Source organism: Pristis pectinata, chromosome 15, assembly GCF_009764475.1.
Source record: "Pristis pectinata isolate sPriPec2 chromosome 15, sPriPec2.1.pri, whole genome shotgun sequence".
NCBI classification, from domain to species: domain Eukaryota; kingdom Metazoa; phylum Chordata; class Chondrichthyes; order Rhinopristiformes; family Pristidae; genus Pristis; species Pristis pectinata.
This window is the reverse complement of record NC_067419.1, coordinates 2,606,560-2,627,711: the sequence shown is the minus strand read 5'-3', so window position 1 is coordinate 2,627,711 and position 21,152 is coordinate 2,606,560. Positions and strand designations below refer to the sequence as shown.

Genomic DNA, 21,152 nt, shown 5'->3' with positions numbered 1-21,152 from the left:
GAAAATTAAAAAAAAATCTGCAGATGCTGGAAATCTGAAATAAAAACAGAAAATATTGGAAAAATTCTGTGGATCAGGCAGTTCAGGTCTGAGAGAAAGCCTTCATCAGAACAGGTTGAGGTGCATTCGGGATGATTAAATGAATGAATGCATTCTTAATGCACAAAAGCTTTTGTTTCACGCGTAAAACATTTCTGAGACGGAGACCAAGTTTTCAGAGGAAAAAGCATTTGAAAAATTGGGCAAGTGCATTAAACTCCACCTGAGGTAACCACTTAACAGCTATCCAACACCAGCTATTACATTTAATTGGCATGACATAAGGAAACACCTGAAAGCACAGGACATAACAGTGACTAAGAATTCATTTGCTGTAATGCTGGATACCTGTTAGCTGCCAGCACATGCCCAAGAAATGCAGCTAGCCAATCCCAAAACAACATTGCAAGTTTTGTCCCTTGCGGTTGGAAAGGGAAATGATTTAAACTTAAAAATAGTTGAGCGATTGATTTACTTTGTACTTGAAAGAAGGACCTCTCTTAAATTTTTAAGATCCAACATTCAAACTGCAGGAAATCCTGGTAATACTTATTCATAATGTAAACAAACTGCTCCGTTTAAATTAGGGCAGAAGCAGGCAATTAGAATATTTGATGAGAAGACATTTTTAAATCCCAGAGTGGAAACAAGTCATCAAGGAGATGATCCAAGAGAATTGGTGGAGCTGGGAGATTGAGGTGGAGGGAAACCCACCAGTCCTTTGCAATCGGGGATTTTAATTCCCTGGCTTAACTGAGCATAGTCTCCTGCAAAACCTCGTGCGACAACCTACGTTCCCACTGCGGATCTAATCTGTTCACAGCACCAAGGTAAATCCTTAGGTTGGCGTCCAGGAATGGGTGGGGGCACAGTGTTAACTCTCAGGTAGGGGTTGCCTTGTACAGCGTTAAGAAACATCCCTGCTGAATCATTATAAGCATAACACTAACGATAAAACACGTACCCATCACCTTGTTCTGACAACCTCCTGCCTGACCTGTCTCATTCAGTACAACCATGCCAAAATATCTGAGTTCCTGAGCTACGATAGTGGAGAGGGTAATCAGGTCTGGGGTAGTTGGGATGGCAGTAGATTTCCTGATAATCCAGGACCCAGGCTTCATATTGCAGACTGGAAGTTGGATGTGCATGGTTTCTTTTAACGTAGGGTGACCACTGCACAACAACTACTACATGGGCATCATACAGCAAGGTCTTGATCTAGTGGGTCAGCTCTGCTGGATGGAAATTCATATTCACAGGTGCAGGTATGACGCAGCATTTGAGGACTCGTTCGCTCATAGACATGCGTGCACACGCGCACACAGTCCGGATGCGGGGTTTCCATCACAGACATTGACAGTTCCTTTCCTCCCTCTGCTCGAGCTGCTGAGTTCCTCCAGCAGATTGTTTGTTGCTTCAGATTCCTGCATCTGCAGTCTCCACACACGCACACACACCCATGTGCACACATGCATGTGCACACATGCACAGGCACAGGCACACGCACGTGCACACATGATCCCAGGCTCAGGAGTCCCTGCGCACACTCTCTTGTGTATCTGCTCCTGAGCTGGCTGCCCTTTCCCAATGCCGGCCTCACACCATTGTATTGGTCATGAAATTGGCGCACGTTCCCAATACAGTCACGCAACCCCTGGCTCGGCAAACCTCGCCCAGGTTTCCACCCCTGGCACCAGCTGCACATCGGCCTACCTCCCCAAAACCCCTTCAGCTCAGTCCTCACACCAGGCCTACTTTCCCCACCCCTGGGCTCCGGCCGCACACTTAGCCCAAGTTCTTACCGCACTCCTGACCTCCAGCTCCAGCTGCTCATCTGCCACACACCTGGCCCACACTGGGGAACCGCAGGCTGCAGGCACACACCTGGCCCACACTGGTGATCCCAGGATCCAGTCACACACCTGGCCCACATTCCCAAACCTGGCTCATTTAGATGCAATGGAACAATGACTGAAGTATATGGTGCTCATCACACGTTTTCCTCGGTGAATATATTGCCTATATTCAGGGTTCAGCAAACACTGATAACAGCAGACAGGTCTTGCTATGGGACCACCTCTAGTTTGCACATCGATGGTACTGAAAGGCAGCTGCTGTATCTGATGTGCTGGCCTTTGCCGTGTCTTCTGCAAAAGATCATCCAGCACTGCTTCAAGGAAAAGCACAAACTTTCTTGACTAATATTTATCCTGCCTGTATCAATGGTGCTGAGGTGGAGACGGTTGAGAGCTTCCTCAGTGAGAAGTTCCTTGGTGTAAACATCACCGATAACTTGACCTGATCAGGTACGTGGATGCTACACCAAGAAAGCACACCAGCGCCTCTGCGTCTCCAGAAGGCTAAGGAAATTCGGCATGAGCCCAATGACCCTCACCGATTTTAATGGATGCACCATAGAATACAGATGCATCACAGCTTGGTACGGCAACTGCTTTGCCCAAGACCGCGAGAAATTACAGAGTTGTGAACACAGCCCAGTCTATCACGAAAACCAGCCTCCCCTCCATTGATCCTGTCTACATTTCCCACTGCCTCAGGAAATCAGTAACATAATCAAAGTCCCCTCCCACCCGTCATTCCCTCTTCTCCCCCTTCTCATTAGGCAGAAGATACAAAAGTTTAAGATCACATACCACCAGGCTCAAGGACAGCTTCTACCCCACTGATATCAGACTCTTGAATGGACCTCTTATACAATAAAGATGAACTCTTGATCTCTCAATCTTCCTCATCATGGACCGTGCACTTGCCTGCCTGCACTGTACTTTCTCTGTAACTGTAACACGATATTCTGCATTCTGTTATTTGTTATTTCCTTTCGTACTACCTTGATGTACTTATGCATGGAATGACCTGTATGAATAGCATGCAAACAAAAACTTTTCATTATATCTTGCTACATTTGACAATAACAAACCAATGACCAATTCTTGAACTATCATCAATAAGTTAAAAAGCTGACCATTATCACATTGCTTTCCGTGGAACTATGCTTTGTGTAAATTGACCATTGCAGTGTCTTACTGCAACAATGAATATGAAACACTCAACGAGTTATTAGTTAGTTAGGACATCCTGGGGTTAGAAGGGAGTTTCAAAAATGCATGCCTCGGACAAAAGGGAAACACCTTTTCGTCTTGCGTCAATGGCATGTGATTATCAGCATTCGGATGACTTAGAGTTGAACATACTGCATTTTAAAAAGACTGCATAGAATTGCACCAAATTCTGGAAAAGGTCTCTTCATATCATCACAGCATAAATGAGAAACAGTTTTTAATCAGAAAAAGACAGTGGAGGGCCATCCAGGATACAGGGCAACACTAATTCAGGTTCACAGTCATGTTAGCAACAGATGGCATGGGGAACAGAATATTCGATCACTGATTAAAGCTAGTTGTAATTCCAGATGTCGTTGTTTTTCAGACATTAACTTAATATATATTCAAAGCTGATTGCACAGCTTTCAATCCCTTCCCCCATTTGTTCAAGCTTATCATTTGAACTCAAAATTTGAGCACAATCTCCCCACAAGCAGTAATTGAGGACATCTGGTAACTTGTCAGGATTCAGTAGTCAATTGGGGGTGTGATGAAATATTGATTCCAAATCCTTTTCAACATGTGCTCTTCATAAACATTTCTGAAATGTCAAGTCTTGCATTTTTATTTGCGGCTGTAATTTTTCCTGCTGTTTGTCCCTTGAGAACTGACATTAGTTCACGTGAGACAGGCTGGATTCACAACCTCTCTGTACCTCTCAACCACTGCATGATTATTGGGTAGAAGTCCATTAAGCATTTGAGGTGTCTTCATGACAGCTGACAATTAGCAGCTTTTTGCCTTCTTCGAAACCAATGTGTTTTTTCTTTCATGATGCTATTTAACAAGAGGCATTAAATTCATTAATGTTGTCCAATTAGCAGTTTTTGCCTTCTCCAATGTTTCTTTCCTTAGTGATGCTATTTACTGATTAAAACAAGAGTTGTAAAATTTATTATACTGTCCAATTTCCTTTGCCTTCTATTCAGTTTACATTTATCTGTGAAAATAAGCTGTAATCTGACTCACTATTCTAGCTTGAGACACAAGAGACTGCAGATGTTGGAATCTAGAGCAAAAAAAACGAGCTGCTGGAGAACTCAGTGGGTCAGGCAGCATCTGTGGAAGGAAATGGACAGTCGACGTTTCGAGTCGAGACCTTTCATTTGGACATCCAGTCTCGACCTAAAACATATGTTGATTTTTTGAGTTCCTCCAGTAGCTCATTTTTTGCTCATTATTCCAGCTGCTCAGCAAACAAGTTGGAGAAAATCACCCCATGTGTTATTTAAGACTCAGGCTGAATACAAAGTCTGGCTGAGTTAACTGGTGCAGAAGGCAGGACATTGCCAATCTCTACCCATCAGTCCGATACTAAAAGTGCACATGCCTTCAGTTATACCAAGACATATGCTGTGGACCAGTGTTCTTCAAGTGGTTTCTCAACAAGTGTTTGGAAAGTAGGCCATTCAGCCCTAGATGGCCACTCAGCCCTTCTACCTACTCTACCATTCAATTATAATGTGGCCGCTCATCAGTTTAACACTATTTGCTCTAAATCTCTTGATACTAATACCTTACAATATCATCCTCAAGAGTTCCAAATGCACACATAGCCTTTTTAGGTAGAAGTTTCACAGACCATTGTGTGAAGAAGTGCTTCCGGTTTCACATTTGAATGGCCTAGCTCTAATGTGAAGATCGTGCCCCCTTCCAATTTCCCCATTAGAGAAAATACCCCATAACTATCACAATTATTTTAAATATTTCAATCAGATCACCCAACAATCTACCGTTCTTAATTTGTCCATTTAAATTTGTCTTATTCTCTCACAGTAGTCAAATGGAATAACCATATGGATTGCAGTCTTTCCTAGGTTGTATGAAGCAGATGATTACACTAATATGATTCACAGTGATCTGAACCCAAGGTACAGAACTGCTTCCTAAATGACTGCTCTTCCTGAACATTATACTTGTTCCCTTGACAATTGATGCTATCTTTGGTTACCCAGTCTGCAAACATTTTTTGATGCTAAAGCCACTGACTTTAACTGAATTAAATGCAACCCCGAGCCCTCAGTTTGTTTGTGGAAGATTCATCTTGAAGAGCAGGACCCGTCAGATGGATGCCTCTGCTGAAGCAGATGTTTGGTTTCATTTAATCACAAAGCAGTCGCAAAATATATCATCACCTATTTGTTGCATGAAATCCAGCAAGGTCTATTTGTTAAAACCAACCTCTCCAAACCCAGATAATAGAGATCTCTTATTAAACTGTTATCAAGAGAGGAATTGCAATAGGGTTGGCTATTTCTTTCCAAAGAGGAAGTTCAGAACAAGAGCAGAACCATCGAAATCTGACAGGAAGCAAGTGATGTAGACCTGAGAGATGGAAGTTGTCATGTACTTTTAAGCATGGAACATATTTTTTTCTCTGTATCTGAGTCAGTTTTTAAATTGGAATCCTTTTGGACAGGAGAGATATGTGGTATGCCTGTTTCTCAAACAACAGGGCAGTTACCAGACATCAATTTTTGCAGCGTCTTAATGTCTCAATGTGTTCTGTCTTACAAATTAACTTCCACCTCTTTTTCAGATGCATAGAGATGTTTGTGCTTGAAATGTCTCAATACATTCTGAAGACTACATTCAGAAATTGGCACCATTAAGGGAGCAGAAGAAAAAGGTTTCATTTTCCTTGTTTTTCTCTATTCCCCAGACAGGAAGCTTTGTTTTCTTTGGTTTTTACCTCATATTCAGTGGGTCACATGCTTGAATCGGAACTTCAGTGAGAAGGTTGTAAATATTTTTGGCTGAACTGTTGGTGCAGTTAGTGCTACATTTCCTCCCCTGTGTAATTCCAGCACATGAAAATATATCAAGATACTGGTGACTTTCCAAACTGAGTTTTCTTTTGCAGTTTCAGAATGATAACTTAGACCCAATTCCTTAATCTAGCACATCCTCGTCACATTTTCTTCCACGTCTGGGGCACGTTTCGCACACGATGCCAGAGGATCAGGGAAGTTGGAATGCTGTGATGGTTGGAGGTGAAGTGGGGGGGGGGGGTGGGGGGTGCAGGGAGGAGTGGAGAATACTGCGGGGGTCCACTGATGGATGGTGGCTGGATAAAAGATTACTGGGCACCTTCCAAAATCCAACCAAGTCTGCAATCTGTGAGCACCACATCAGCAAACAAAGGTGACAAGTTCCTATCAAGATTGAGCAAACAAGTATACAATGTTTAAATGAATGGAATTGGACAGCATGGCTCTATGGTGAAGGAACAGTCTGATTTCTCGGCATCTGATTGTTGTAAATGAGTGAGAAGGAGGGTAAATTCAATCGACAAAAATGGACACAGGGATAACAAATGTACAATTAACCCACTACTGTGGCAATACAAGCAGCAAGCCAATTTCATTCTCCCTCCAGATTAGCAAGATGCGGCATTAAACTCTCTGATCAGTGGCTACATAACTCAGCAGAGATGGGTCAATAACGTGAGAAACTAGAGCACTGAGGTAGGGATCTGTGTGTGAGTGTGTGTGTGTGAGTGTGTTTGTGTGTGTGTGTGTGTGTGTGTGTGTGTGTGTGTGTGTGTGTGTGTGTGTGTGTGTGTGTGTGTGTGTGTGGTGTTCATGCACATTCATTAGGCCTATGCAGCAAAGCCTGGTCTCTAACCATCTTGGATCTCCATACCACTGGACCAAGCCCTTGCTTTGTCATGCAGTAGCAGGTGTGCAACAGCAACCCCATTTTATAAGATTTCAGACGTTGGCATCTTACACTTCCCAGAATTATTGAGGAAATATGTCATCCTCAAACCCAAGGGACTTCTTAATAAAAAGGAAGAGGAGACTTAAACCTCTCTTAAACAAAAGGATGCACTGTAGCTTCAGCCAGTGCTGACTCCCATTTTGCAACTCAGTATGGCCTGGAAAACACTGAATGTGAGATGCAAAAGTGGAGAAGAGGAGAAATATGCTCTGAAGGGAGCACGTGGCCTAGTAAAAGACAGAGGGAGCAGACAGCCAAGAAGTTGAAGCCAGGATTCAACTCCTAGAGAGCGATTTGAACCCAAGGTACAGAAGTGCTTCCTGCAGGATTCAATTCCCAGAGACAATGCTGCAGAGAAGTTCAATGACCCAACATGTCCACTCAAAGTTAGTAATGGGATCTTCAAATGTCATGTCTTAATGGTGAACTAGCCTCAGATACCTCCATTCCCTACTAGCATACTCTATAGATCAGGATTAATTCTAACGTTGATTCATTCAACTGACCTTTGCACTCTTAGCACTGGTTTCATATCCACATCTCCCAGGATAAATACACTGCCTATTGTTCAGCCATGATAGGCCTACAACATATTGCATGGCATTCACTAATATACTTATTTCTCTTTCTTGCAGGACAAGGTGATGCATAATTGAAGGCACCAGCAGCTAACCAACGGGGGACAGTTATGGCAACAACTTAACAGTGTGAAAAAGAGAGCTTGCCGTCACTGGAGCAGCCATCGCTGAGACAGTAGACAGCAGCAACATTGAAATAATAGAAATTGACGGTATCAAAACCCAGTGGTTCTCCTCCTCCTCGGTCTCCACCTGCCCCTTCATTTCACAAACTCTTTTTCCAAGCTGCAGATGATGTGCACAAGCATCTCTTCATCAAAGCCTCGCTCCTCACCACAAACCTATCCTTGCTGCCCTTCTACCTCGTTGTGACCTTGCACCTTACTGTCTACCTGTAACACTTAATTCTGCATTCTGTTATTGTTTTTACCTTGGACTACAATGCACTGTCGTAATGATCTGTATGGACGGTACGCAAGTTTTTCACCGTACCTCGGTACATGTGACAATAATAAACTTATTTACCAGTTTCTTCTGTCGTGCTGCCACTGTCCACATGATGGTAAAGCAATACAATAACATAAAGACATGTCATCACTTGATCTGAAACAGTTCTGCACTTCAGCCCGTTTATCAAAAGCAAAATGCTGCAGACGCTGCCAATCTGAAATAAAAGCAAAAACTGTCAGAAATGCTCGGCAGATCAAGGCAGTATCTGTGAAGAGGGAAATAAGCTAACGTTGCAGGTCGATGATCTTTCATCAGAACTGTCATCAACCTGAAAAGTTAGTCTGTTTCCAGCATTTTCTGGTTTAATTAGCCAATTCTAACACCTGCCAATTTTCTTCCTATTGAGAACCTGATACATTTGTGATAGTTTGCTTTTCACTATTTGTTCAGTAAATTTGCTCCATTTAACACTTCAAATTAGATGTTCCGTGATTTTTTTCCTACTTTTGAAGAGTGAACTGAAATCTTAATGAAACAATGGTAGTCCACTGCCTAAATCATTATACTACCGAACAGCAACTATCACATAACTAACTTTAATTACCAACCAGGCTTTGCTTTCTAACCTGGACATCTTACTGAATGCTTATTTGAAGATGTTCTTTAAGGCGCAGGGAGCTGGAGTCAATCGTGAGAATTATTTAAGGTGCACGATCCAATCAGCTGGCTAGGTATACAGGATGAGGACAGGACCAAGCCTGATTTTGATCCCTCTTTCTACCTGCACTCCAACTGCACAATTGAATAGCCTGGCAGAACACATGGTTCTCGTACTAACAAAAACTACTGGAACAAGAGTCAGAGAAGTCTGTCTGTCCACATGGAATTTCAGTGTAGCAAGATTTAATACAGATCTCCACAGCAATGATAAAGCTTCCACTGGCCAGTGGGTTTGAACTCAGATTTTAGGTAATGTAAGCAATAAGATATTTGACACAGGAGTTAGAGGGAACTGCTACAATCTGAATGCACAATCTCAAAAGGTGCTGAAAGCAAATTCAGCAATATTTTTCAAAAGGGAATTGGATAAAATGTGGAATGGAAAGAGTCGGGGAGTGAGATTTCAAAGAGCCAACAGAAGCACAACCGGACAGAATGCCTCTTTTCGTGCTGTGAACTTCTGACAAAACCTTCAGGAGGAACAATATATGATGCGAAAAGGAAACATCGCTCCTCTCCTTTAAAGAACCTCAATAACAAACAATGACTACATTGTCAGAGAAATTAGCTAAATAGTTACGCAGCAAGAATTATTTTCAGATTCTTACTCAGATAAACATCTTGGATTTAGTGAAAGGACTTTTCATTAATTCTTAGGGTGCTTTTAGTTGACTGGAAATTTTGGGCAGATGATGATATCTTAGATGAATTAAAACCAGTCATATATCCCAACATCATCACAATTAAATCTTAAATTTAATTAAATGTATAATGTTGTAAAGTCAGGCACAACAAAATTATTGCTTGTTAACTTACATTCCCAAACATGTATAATTACTGGTTGAATCATGATTTCCCTGCTCAAAACATGCCCTATTCCCTTCCTCTCACTGACCTCTCCACCACCTCTCATTTGTACATCTCTGGAGGACAGTACCCTTTTGCTCTCTTGACTTAACAACTTCTAATGCTATACCAAAACTACAAGAAATGAGAGCAAAACACAAGGGATCACAACCCTCTTGGTATCATTGGCCCTGCACGGAATGGAGATTTTGTGTTTTAGTGAGGTCAAGCAAGGGTGCTGCCAGAGTCAGCAGGTGTCTGCTTCTAGAGAATTCTAATCCTCTTGGAATTAGTGAGAGAACTTCTCATTAACCACCAGCAGAGTTACAGCTAAACCTGCTGAAACCCACAACAAATTTGAAATAACAATCCACAACAGCAGATATGATCTGAAAAACAGGTGGAAAGATTGTGATGCACAATCCATGTACAAACTGTGTGCTTCAACCTCATTGACATGATTTTAGTGATCAGCCGACTCTAATCATACTGATTCCTCAGTGAACACTCATGAAACACATTTTATCTGAGTAGCGAGCAACAATTCAAGCTAGTCAGCACTCAGCTAGATGTGCTCATCTACAACGAGTCTTTCAAGTTTGCTTGAAGCTATCAATGACCATGAGTTTCTGACCTGACTTGGGAGGTCCTGGTAGATGTGTTGGTGAGGAAGAGAGAGATCCTCTTCCCACGGGAAGCCACAAGTTCCTTTAGGCAGAAAGTCAATTGGTAGCAACAAGCTGAAAACATGGATGTGGATGCAGTCCCACAGGAAACCTAATGATGGTGTAGGCACTGTCAAGATTAGCGCCGGCACCTTTGAATTCTATTGCCCACCCATGATTGCCCTGCAGGAGAACACAGCATGCTACCCGCAGTGAGGTGACAAGACAATATTTTTATGCAATAATTTTTGATCTACAGTGCGTTGCCTGAAAGGCCAGTTGAAGCATGTTCACTGTTAACTTTGAAAAAAGGAAATTGGACATATTCTTGAAAGAAAAAAGTTAGAGGGCTAAGGGCAAAGAACAGGGGTGTGCTAATAAATCACTCTGTTCAAGGAAAGGCTCAAGCATAATGTGTTAAATTACCTCTTTCTGTAACAACAGAGTCTGCTGGAGGAACTCAGCAGGTCGAGCAGCACCTGTGGGGGGAAAGGAATTGTCGACGTTTCGAGTTGAAACCCAGCATCAGAATCCTGGGTCCTGATGTAGGGTTTCAACCTTTCCAATTCCTTTCCCCCATAGATGCTGCTCGACACACTGAGTTCCTCCAGCAGCCTGTTGCTCAAGATTCCAGCATCTGCAGTGTCTTACGTCTCCACTGACCTCCTTCCGTGTTCCCTGATTTATACAACAGCACCCTTTTCAAGTACCCGGCGCAATCCCAGATGTTGATGTAAACTGTTGGTGTTACTTAACAGAGTCTGGCGAATGCTCAGGCTTGTGTCTAGGTAAACAGGTGCAATGACCTTTAATATCACCCTGCTATCAAAAGATGTTCAGGCAATGTGATGGTAAATAATGAAACCGTGGATCAATTCACATCCACGGTTCTACAAGGAGTGATAACCCAACCAGGTCAGAGATACAAACTGGGAAGAGAAAAGGGATGTGGGGATGGAAACATTCATTAGGAAAGACAATGCAGTTTTGGAAAAAGAAAATGTCCTGGAGGAATGTCGCTTCTGTATTATTACCTCCACATTACTTCAAGCAAAGAATCCATTTGAATAAAATTAAGTCAAAAAGGTATGATCATGCAACTGTAGGCATTTCATGGACCCTTAAAAGTGAATGTGAAATAAAACAACAGGAAAAAAGATGTGCAAGATGTGGATTTTAAGATAGAATTTAACAAAGTACCTCATAAAAGGCTGGTGATAATATTGGAGACTGTAATTATGCAGTATGTTTCTCACCCAGTTGGGAAGGAGCATTGCTGCATCCAGAGCTGGAGAAATGAGATAGACCAAATTAGGTAAGAGTGACCATTTATCATGAGGTTTAGATTAGAGATAGAAAAGGGCAAGCGATGAATTAAAATTGAACCTCTAACTTTTAAAGATTTCAGTGGAACGAGAAAGTATCTAGCCAGGGTATAAAAGAACTAAAGATCAACAGGAAAAAATGTAATGGAGAAATGCGAAATCTTTAAAGAGGTGTTCCAGGTGCAGCCTAAGTACATTCCCACAAGAAGAAAAGTTAGGGAACTAAAGTCAGAGCTTTTTGCATGACATAGAGAATATGATGAAACAGTAAGGATATGTGATGCACATCAGATTAATTCATCAAGCAAGGAGCAGGCAAATACAATGTCAATACAACAAGTGAAGGGGAAAAATAAAATTGGTGAAGAAGGAATATGAGAATAGAATAGCAGTCAATATAAAAGGGAATCCAAAAAGTGTTCTTCTACATGCAGACAGTCACCAAAAAGGTGGAACCTATTAGTGATAAAATCGGTGATATAAGTTTAAAGGCACAGGTCAAGGCCAGAACACTTGATAAGTACCTTGTGTTGGTGTTTACTAAGGAAAAGGATCCAGACATAATTCTAGTGGAAACAGAGATAACACAGTAACGAATACTGTGAAAATTGACTGACAGGGTGCAATGGAAAGTCTTTTCAGCCTTAAAATGGATACATTGCCAAGTGCAGAAAACTTACTTCATATATTGCCGAGGGAAGGTGAGGTGTAGATAGCAGAAAGCTGCCTTTCTGACCTTACTTTTCATAAATCCATGTTGGCTCTCCTCAAACCTATTATTCTTTTTTGAAGGTGTTTGGTTACTACATCCTTCTTTATAGATGTCAATATTTTCCTACCACTGACGTTATTTAAAGAAATTTTAGTTTTTAAGTGCCTCCAGAGATCTGAGAGGTGGGAGTGACAATTTGGAGCAGAAACCAGCATGTTAACGATGGTTTGGTCTTGGGCAGGGAGAATGGAGGTGAAAGTGGAGGTTGGGAGACCTCTTGTGTGTGTGCAGGGATCAGAAGCTGGGAAATCACTGGAGGCAAGTTGGGGCAATTGAGGTTATCAGACACTTGAAGAAGAAACAAATTGGGAGTGTTCACGAATGGAAAATCATAGGAATCGGGTGGAGGGGGATCCCAATGATGGAGGCAAGTAATTTAGCTTCCTTACAAGCTAGCCGGGTTGGCTCTGAGGTTGTAAGACCACATTGCAATGACAAGCATTCCCTGGACAACATGATCACAATTCTCTCCAATGCTCCAAATGGTATTATCCTGTGCCCCTGACACAGGCATTGTTTTGTTACAAGAGTAACTGATGACAGGAAATGCTGGTCAATGATGCAGAATGATCCAGTCAACATCCTGTCCCATTGTCTGATGGAAAACAGGTATCCTGCAGGACAGGCAACATTTGAGGATAGTAGTGTAATCGGAGAATTGTTTAGCAGAGTAAGAACACGATTAATTTTTCAGGCTTGCAGAGTGTTTCAAACTGGGCTCCACAAGGACCAATGTTACCGCAGATGTTTGAAATGCACCTTAATGACTTGGATAAAAAGGACAGCATGTAATCTTTCCAAATTTGCTGAAGCAAAGCTGGGAAGAAGTGCAAGCGTGAAAGGGAAACAGAATCTACACAGGAAAGTTGTGTGGTCAAGGATATGGCTGGTAGAATATTGTGTAGGGAAATAAGGGGATATTCATTCTGGGAAGGCGAATAGGAAAACAGAATGCTTTTTATATGGTGAGACATGGTAAATGGTGTTCAGAGGGGTCTCAGTGTCCTTGCACAAAAGCTCTGACGTTTAACAGCAAGTGGCTAGGAAGAAAATAGTCAAATGGGCTTGTACTCCAGGGTGAGGACATCTTCTCACAGTTATTGCATTTGGGAAGTAATGTTTGAGATTTTAGTCAACATACCCAAATAAAAATAAATTGATTCGTTTTGGCACTAGTGCAGTGCAGATTCACTTTACTGATTTCTTGGCTAAGTGAAAGCCATTTGAGGAGAGACCAAGTTGAACGATAATTAGTAAATTGGTTTATTATTGTCACATGTCAATAAACAATAGTCTAACGTGGGTGTCTTTACTGTCCAGATGCTCCAGAGCTGAGTGTAGGGCCAGGGAGATGGGTCTACAGTGGACGTCATCTCCCTGGCCCTACACTCAGCTCTGGAGCATCTGGACAGTAAAGACACCTACGTTAGGCTATTGTTAATTGACTACAGCTCCACCTTCAATACTATAATTCCAAGCAAACTCATCACCAAACTCTGAGACCTAAGACTCAACACCTCCCTTTGCAACTGGGTCCTTGACTTTCTGACCAACAGACCGAAATCAGTGAGGATAGGCAGCAATACCTCCAGCACAATTATTCTCAACACTGGTACCCCACAAGGCTGCATCCTCAGCCCTCTACTCTCTATATACTCATGACTGCATGGCCAGATTCCGCTCTAACTCCATCTGCAAGTTTGCAGATGATACCACCATATCATCTCAAATAATGATGAGTCGGAGTACAGGAAGGAGTTAGAGATCTTAGTGACATGGTGTTATGACAACAATCTTTCCCTCAATGTCAGCAAAACAAAAGAGCTGGTCATTGACTTCAGGAAAGGGGGCAATGCACATGCACCTGTCTACATCAATGGTGCTGAGGTCGAGAGGGTTGAGATTATAGCTGATCCAACTTCCCTCAAATCCAGTTTCCTGCCCTCTCCCTATTCCCCTTGATTTCCTTACTAATTAGAAATGTATCTGTCTCGACTTTGAATATATTCTTAGATTCAGGCACCAGTTTTCTGATTCACAACCCTTTGAGAGAAGACATTTTTTCACAACCCAGCCTTAAATGGGCACCCCTCATTCCGAGACCAAGCCCTGATCCTAGGTTCTCGCATATACATTTCAACCTGTCATTCTTCTAAACCACGATCACAGACCCAGCCTGTTCAACCTTTCCTCATATAGCAATCCCTCCACTCCTGAGATCATCCAAATGAACCCTCTATGAACTATGTCCCATAATATCATTCTTTATATATGGGACCAAACTGTTCACACTACTGTAGGCTTGGCTTCATTAGTGCATTGTACCATTGTAGTGAGGTTTCCCTATGTTTATACACTAACCCCTTTGAAATTAAACTCAACATTCCATTAGTATTCCCAATTACTTGTTACACCTATATGGCTAGCTTTCAGTTTCATGTACAAAGCCCCCAGATTTTTCTCCAAAATGGATAATCTCATGTTTTTGCCCAATATACTCCATATGCCATCTTTTTGCCCACCTAGCAATATCTCTCTATAAATTGTTTGAATCCTTCTCACAACTTGCTTTCCTACCTACCTTTGTAGCATCTACAAATCCAGCTGCAGTACATTTTGCTTCCTTATTTGAAATGATTAATGTACATTGTAAAGAGCTGCAGTCCCAGCACCGATCTCATGTGAAAATGAGCCCTAAATTCTTATTCATTGCTTTCTGTTGTTAGCCAATCATATACCCATGCTAGTATCATGCACTTTTTATCTTGCAAAGTAATTGTTGTGTGACACCTTGTTGAATGCCTTTTGAAGATCCAAATGTATTACATCTACTAGTTCCTCTCTGAGCAGGATGGCAGATACTTCCTCAAAGAACTCTAGTTTCTCAGATATGATTTTACCTTTATGGTCATGTTGACTTTGCTTTGTCAGATTTTGACTTTCCAATCAATTTTAACCTTTTTCCAACCATAGACATCAGGCTAAGCAGTCTACAGTTCCTCGATCTTTTTTCTTTTTGAATAAGGGTTTAACACTGACAACTTTCCAATGATCTGGAAGATTATAACCGCTTCACCCACCATCTCTGCAACCATTTCTTTTTAGGATCCTAGAATGCATTTCTCCGGGAAAGACATTTCATCCATTAACTTGGATCTATTTGGAACATGAACATAAAACTGACCATGTTCGTGAGATTCATCTGCAGACCCAGCAGAATACAGGGTCACTCGACACTACTGTGCTTTGCAAGATTTTTGAAATAAGTAGAAATAGGAGTAGGCCATTCACCCCCTCAAGCCTGCCACTTCACTGAAAATTAACCCCTTATCACTCCCCATTGCTTCCTGCCTGTTAGCCAACCTGCTGCCCATGCCGACACAGTAGGTTTCTCTCTCATGGCTTAACCTTTTCTGAAGCGCTTGTCGAAAGCCTTCTGGAAGCCCAAATTCAGTCACTGGCTCCTCTCTATCCAATCTGTTTCACATTTCCTCAAAAAACTCTACACAAATTACCCTTCACGAAGCCCTGCTGATTCCTCTTGATTAGATTACGATTTTCCAAATCTCGTGCCATTACTTTCTTACTAATTGATTCTAACATTTTTCTAACAATAGCTATTAGGTTAATTAGCCTACAGTTACCTGCTTTTTGTCTCCCTCTTTATTTGATAGGGGTGTCACACTGGCATTTTTCCAATCTTCTGGCACTTCTCCAGAATCTGAGGAATTTTGAAAGATTATAACTAATGAATCCACCATGCCTTAACTTATTCACTTTGAGTCTCATACACATCTTTTATTTCTCTCGGCATGTTTCCTTTGATTTCACACTGCCATTTATCAGTTAATCATTTCCTGACTTCATTTTATCACTGTACAGTTCTTTTTTTCTTTCCCGTGTCTTTTAATCTGCTCACTCTACTGAAAGCACTCATACGCAATACCTTCAGAAACCAGTGAAAGTGATTTTCCATTTGGTCGATGATAAAAAACTGGCTGGCTGGGTGAATTGCAGAGGGGTTTTGCGGGGGTATAGACAGGCTAAGGGAATGGCTAAGATCGGACAGGAAGAACATGGAAAGATGTTAAGTCAAACACGTTAGTGCAACACATGAAAAAGCTGAGTATTTTTTTAAAATGGGTGAAAAATTGAAAAATGTTGCCTTTCAGTGGGATCTTCAAGCTTTTGTACAAATCACCATAAGTTAACATACAAGTGCAGCAAGCAATTGGGAAGACAAACGCGCATTGTCTTTCAATGCACAAGGATTTGAGTACAAGAATAAAAAATTGCATTGAAATATAGGATCCTGGCAAGATCTCACCTGGAATATCTCCCCTCTCAAGAGAGGATATACTTCTAATAAGAATGCAAAAATAACTCATCAGTTTGATTCCTCAGATGGAGATGGGTGAGGGGGAAGGGAGGCCGTTATCCTCTGCAGATAAATTAAGCAGACTGAGAGATGATGCACATTCAGTGGTACATTCAAGGGACGTTGGCTTTGGAGGCTGAGCCAGCAATCACTTGCTCATCCTTAATTGCCCCTTGAGAAGGTGGTGGTGAGCTGCCTTCTTGAACCACTGCAGTCCTTGAGGTGTGTGTATCCCAAAAATGTTGCTGGGGAGTTTCAGGATTCTAATCCAGTGATGGTGAAGGATCAACGATTTAGTTCCAAGTCAGGATGGTGTGGGGCTTGGAGAGCAACTTCCAGGTAGTGTTGTTCCCATGTTTTTAGAACACTACATAGAACACTACAGCACAGTACAGGCCCTTTGGCCCATAATGTTCTGCCGACATTTTGCTGCCCTTGTCCTTCTAGCAGTTAGAGGTCATGGGTTTGGAAGGTGCTATTTAAAGTGTCTTGGTAAGTTGCTGCAGTGCATCCTGCAGATGGTACAAATTACTGCTAATGTGCATCAGTGGTGGAGTGGGTAAGTGTTTGTGGTTGGATGCATATCAAGTGGGAGTGGGATGCTATAATCTTGTGTGGTGTCAAGCTTCTTGAGCGTAGTTGAAGCTCCACTCATCCAGGAAAGTGGAGGGTGTTCCAACACTCTCCTGACTTGAGCCTTGTAGATAGTAGACAAGCTATGGAGTGTTAGAAGGCAAGTTACTTGCCACAGGATTCCTAGCCTCTCATCTGCTCTTGTAGCACATGGCTACTCCAGCTCAGTTGCTTGTCAATAGTAATCCCCAGGATATTGATAGTGAGAGAGTCAGAGATGCCACTGTATGTCAGTAGTTTATTTATTGGTTTATTATTTCACATGTACTGAGATACAGCGCAAAGCTTTTGTTAAAAGCGTGCTATCAGATTGATCATACCATGCACATCAAGATTGTTAAAAGGAAACGGAGTGCAGAATATGGGGTTGCAGTTACAGAGTGCCACTGAGGTAAAAGCCCACAGAGTAGCAGAGATAGGACAAGAGGGTGAACAGCCTATTTTGTATGTACATACATTCCTTTATTTACCGATATTACCTGACTTTGGCTCTTCCTAGCATACTGTAGGTTTTATTTTTCCAGAATCGTTTTTTTTTTAAATATGCATCAGAACATCTTCATTGGATTGTATATTTCCGTTATTAGCTTATCCAGTTGAAGCAATAGTTTGGGCTGTTGAAACTGTCCACACCCTGCTGGGGGAATAGAAAATGCACCAGGGTTTCATCAGCCATTCACCATCAGGTGATTACTTGAAAGTGGGTGTCAGTCATGAACAGAGTAATACTCATCCAATATGCCCTTTTATAATTAGCAAGATTTATGCCAGTGCATGTACTGTTGCTGCTTGCAGAACTGTACCCTAATAACAGAGTACATAAGAATGTGGGGAAAGAAGTGAAGGAACAGACTGGAAAGAAAATAAAAACTAATGATTACTTGTCTCCACCAGAATATTTTATGTTGGCAATTGGGTTGACAAAAGTCTGAGGAATTAACAATCAGGTATGAAAGGTCACTTTTCTCTTGTTATATATGTATTTGGTTCTATCAAGTAGAGTTTTATTTGGAACCTGCATTACATTCACGATTTCTGATGAGACCATATTCCATCCTCGCGTCACATCTGCAGCACACCATGAGAGCTCCATGGACACGCCAATTTGTAATAAGTAATGTGCTTGCAGCTACCCAGCATTTGGTCAGATTGAATTATTTCAGAATGCATCACACAATGAACTACAGCAAGCAAATGAGGCAGAAATTCTGTGTCAGTGGTGTCCCAGAAAGAGTGGTGATGAATAATCAGATTTTTTTGTTGTTGCAGATATTAATTGGAAGAATGTTGACCTTGACAGCAGCTCTTCTTTTTTTTGAGTAGTTCAGTGTACCATTAACCAGAACTAACTTATTTCACATTGAAAATACATCACCTCCAACAGAGTTTCTCTGTCATGCCCTGAAGCAACATTCTAATACAGGGCTTGAACCTAAAATATCCTAATGCTGGAGCAATGCAGCCACATTGATATTTTGGGGGTGGAGTGCCCTCTGCTGTAATAAAAAGAATAGATAAATAAGAATTCCTGCATCTCCAAGCAATAATGACCTGGCATCTCATATATTGAGATTTGAAATGGTAACAGAGCGAAAATCTGTTTTTGTGGGGCTGAAAGCATGTAATTAGTTGAGAGCTTAAATGTGAATCTAATCCTGAATGCTTGATTCTTGATGCCCTCTGAACTGATCTAGCAAACCCCTTTTGTTGTGCAAACAATCTCAACTTCTACCAACTTCTCAGGGGAGCAGAGTTAAATAATAAATGTGTGTCGATGAAAGATATTGTCAGGTCCATATTCCTTGTTGTTTCCAGTGGGTATGAGTTTTTTTAATATATATTAGACTTGGGTCAATCTGATTACCTTTGCACAACATCTGATAGTGGGAACTGCCAAAAGACAGCAAAGCTGATAATTCGCTCAGAACTTTTGGCTGGAATTGGTTGCAAGCACTTCAACCTTACTTTTATCATTCACACATTGGGCTCCAGCATGGTGGACGCTCCTCTTGTTATTTGTTAAACACCATTCACAACTGGACGTGACAGGTCTGCAGAGGGATGAACTGGCCAGGAATGGTCAAATAAGGGGGCACACCAACCCAAGAGGTGACAACATGTGGTAGAATGCAGTTCTGCTGCTGCTAGGCCACATCACCTCATGCATTCAGCTCCGAGTAGCAAACCTGTTCTGAAACTACCCAATCCAACACAATAGCGCCACGTAACACAATGGCATCTTCAGTTTGGGTGTCAAACTTTGTCCCAGCAAGTAGTAGAAGGTGGTCATTCCCAATAACACTTTCATGAGCAGGTGTACGCAAGGAGCATGTCAAGCACGATTTTCCTGATGTTGCAGAAGAGACTGGAATCCAAAACACAAAGCAGAATGTTGGAAGAACTCAGAAACTCAGGCAGCATCTGTGGAGGCAAAATGGGCAAGTCAAGTTTTTGGGTTGAGACCAGAGATATTGATTTCACATTTTGCCTCCACAGATGCTGCTTGACCTGTTGAGTTACATAGAAAGAAACATAGAAAACCTACAGCACAATTCAGGCCCTTCAGCCCACAAAGTTGTGCCGAACATGTCCCTACCTTAGAAATTACTAGGCTTACCCATAGCCCTCTATTTTTCTCAGCTCCATGTACCTATCCAAAAGACTCTTAAAAGACCCTGTCGTATCAGCCTCCACCATTTATATTCAGTGTAAAATGTTGAAGCACCAACACTGATTTCTTTGGCATGCTGCTTGTAATCAAAAAAAAGACCCATTAACTCTCTGTTTCCTGTTAGCCAGCCAATCTTCTGCCATACTATCTGCACCATGAGATTTTACTCTTCACAATAACCTTTCTGACAACTTGTTAAATGCCTTCTGGAATTCTAAGTATAGTGTATCTACTAGTTCCTCCTTACCCAAAAGTTACATCTTTAAAGAAGTCTGGTAAATTGCTGAAAAATAATTTCCTTCATATATCCATATTGACTTGCCCAATCACCTTGAATCTGTCTCAGTACTCTGTTGAATGATTTGCTTCTAACATTATCTTTATGACAGATATTAAACTAAGTAGTTTGTAATTTCCTGCTTTGTTTCACTTTTTGAATACATGTGCTGCTTTCCAATCTAATGGAACACTCCCTGACTCTTGGGAATTTTGGAAAATTGAAGAAAATGCCTCAGCCATATAATAGCCATATTCTTACGGCCTTAAGAGATCCTCCAGGACCCAGGGATGGGTCAGCCCTTGGATTCATTTGGAAGCAACAATAAAGAATGTACTCTGGGCAGTTGGCTTCAATGTCTATCAGAAAGAGTGGCTTAATAGCATCATAATGTCAGGGCTTACTATCCTCAATGTCATGATTGCCAGACTTGAGAGCAGGTGGTGCGCAAACCAACATGAAAGGGGAAAAAATAATGCTGGAAGAACTTGCAGCAGGCTGAAAAGCTTGAGCATGTAGATATTAAGAAAGAGGAGGTGCTAGAATTTTTTGGAAAGCATCAAGTTGGATAAGTTGCCAGGACCGGATGTGATGTACCCCAGGCTTACTGTGGGAGATGAGGGAGGAGATTGAGGACCCTCTGATGATGATCTTTGCATCATCAACGGAGATAGGAGAGATTCTGGAGGATTGGGGGGTTGCCCATGTTGTTCCCTTATTCAAGAAAGGGAGTAGAGATAGCCCAGGAAATTATAGACCAGTGAGTCTTGCTTCAGTGGTTGGTAAGTTGATGGAGATGATCCTGGGAGGCAGGATTTATGAACATTTGGAGAGGTAAAACATGATTAGGAATAGTCAACATGGCTTTGTCAGGGGCAACAGAGGATGAGGGGGGACCTGATAGAGGTGTATAAGATGATGAGAGGCATTGATCATGTGGATAGTCAGAG

At 41.7% G+C, this 21,152-nt stretch overlaps 1 protein-coding gene across 1 annotated transcript in view; it reads right to left on the bottom strand.

The window, feature by feature from the left end:
* LOC127578524 (thromboxane-A synthase-like) overlaps window positions 1–21,152 on the bottom strand; it is a 163,310-nt gene that overhangs the window by 119,725 nt on the left and 22,433 nt on the right. The window lies entirely within an intron of this gene.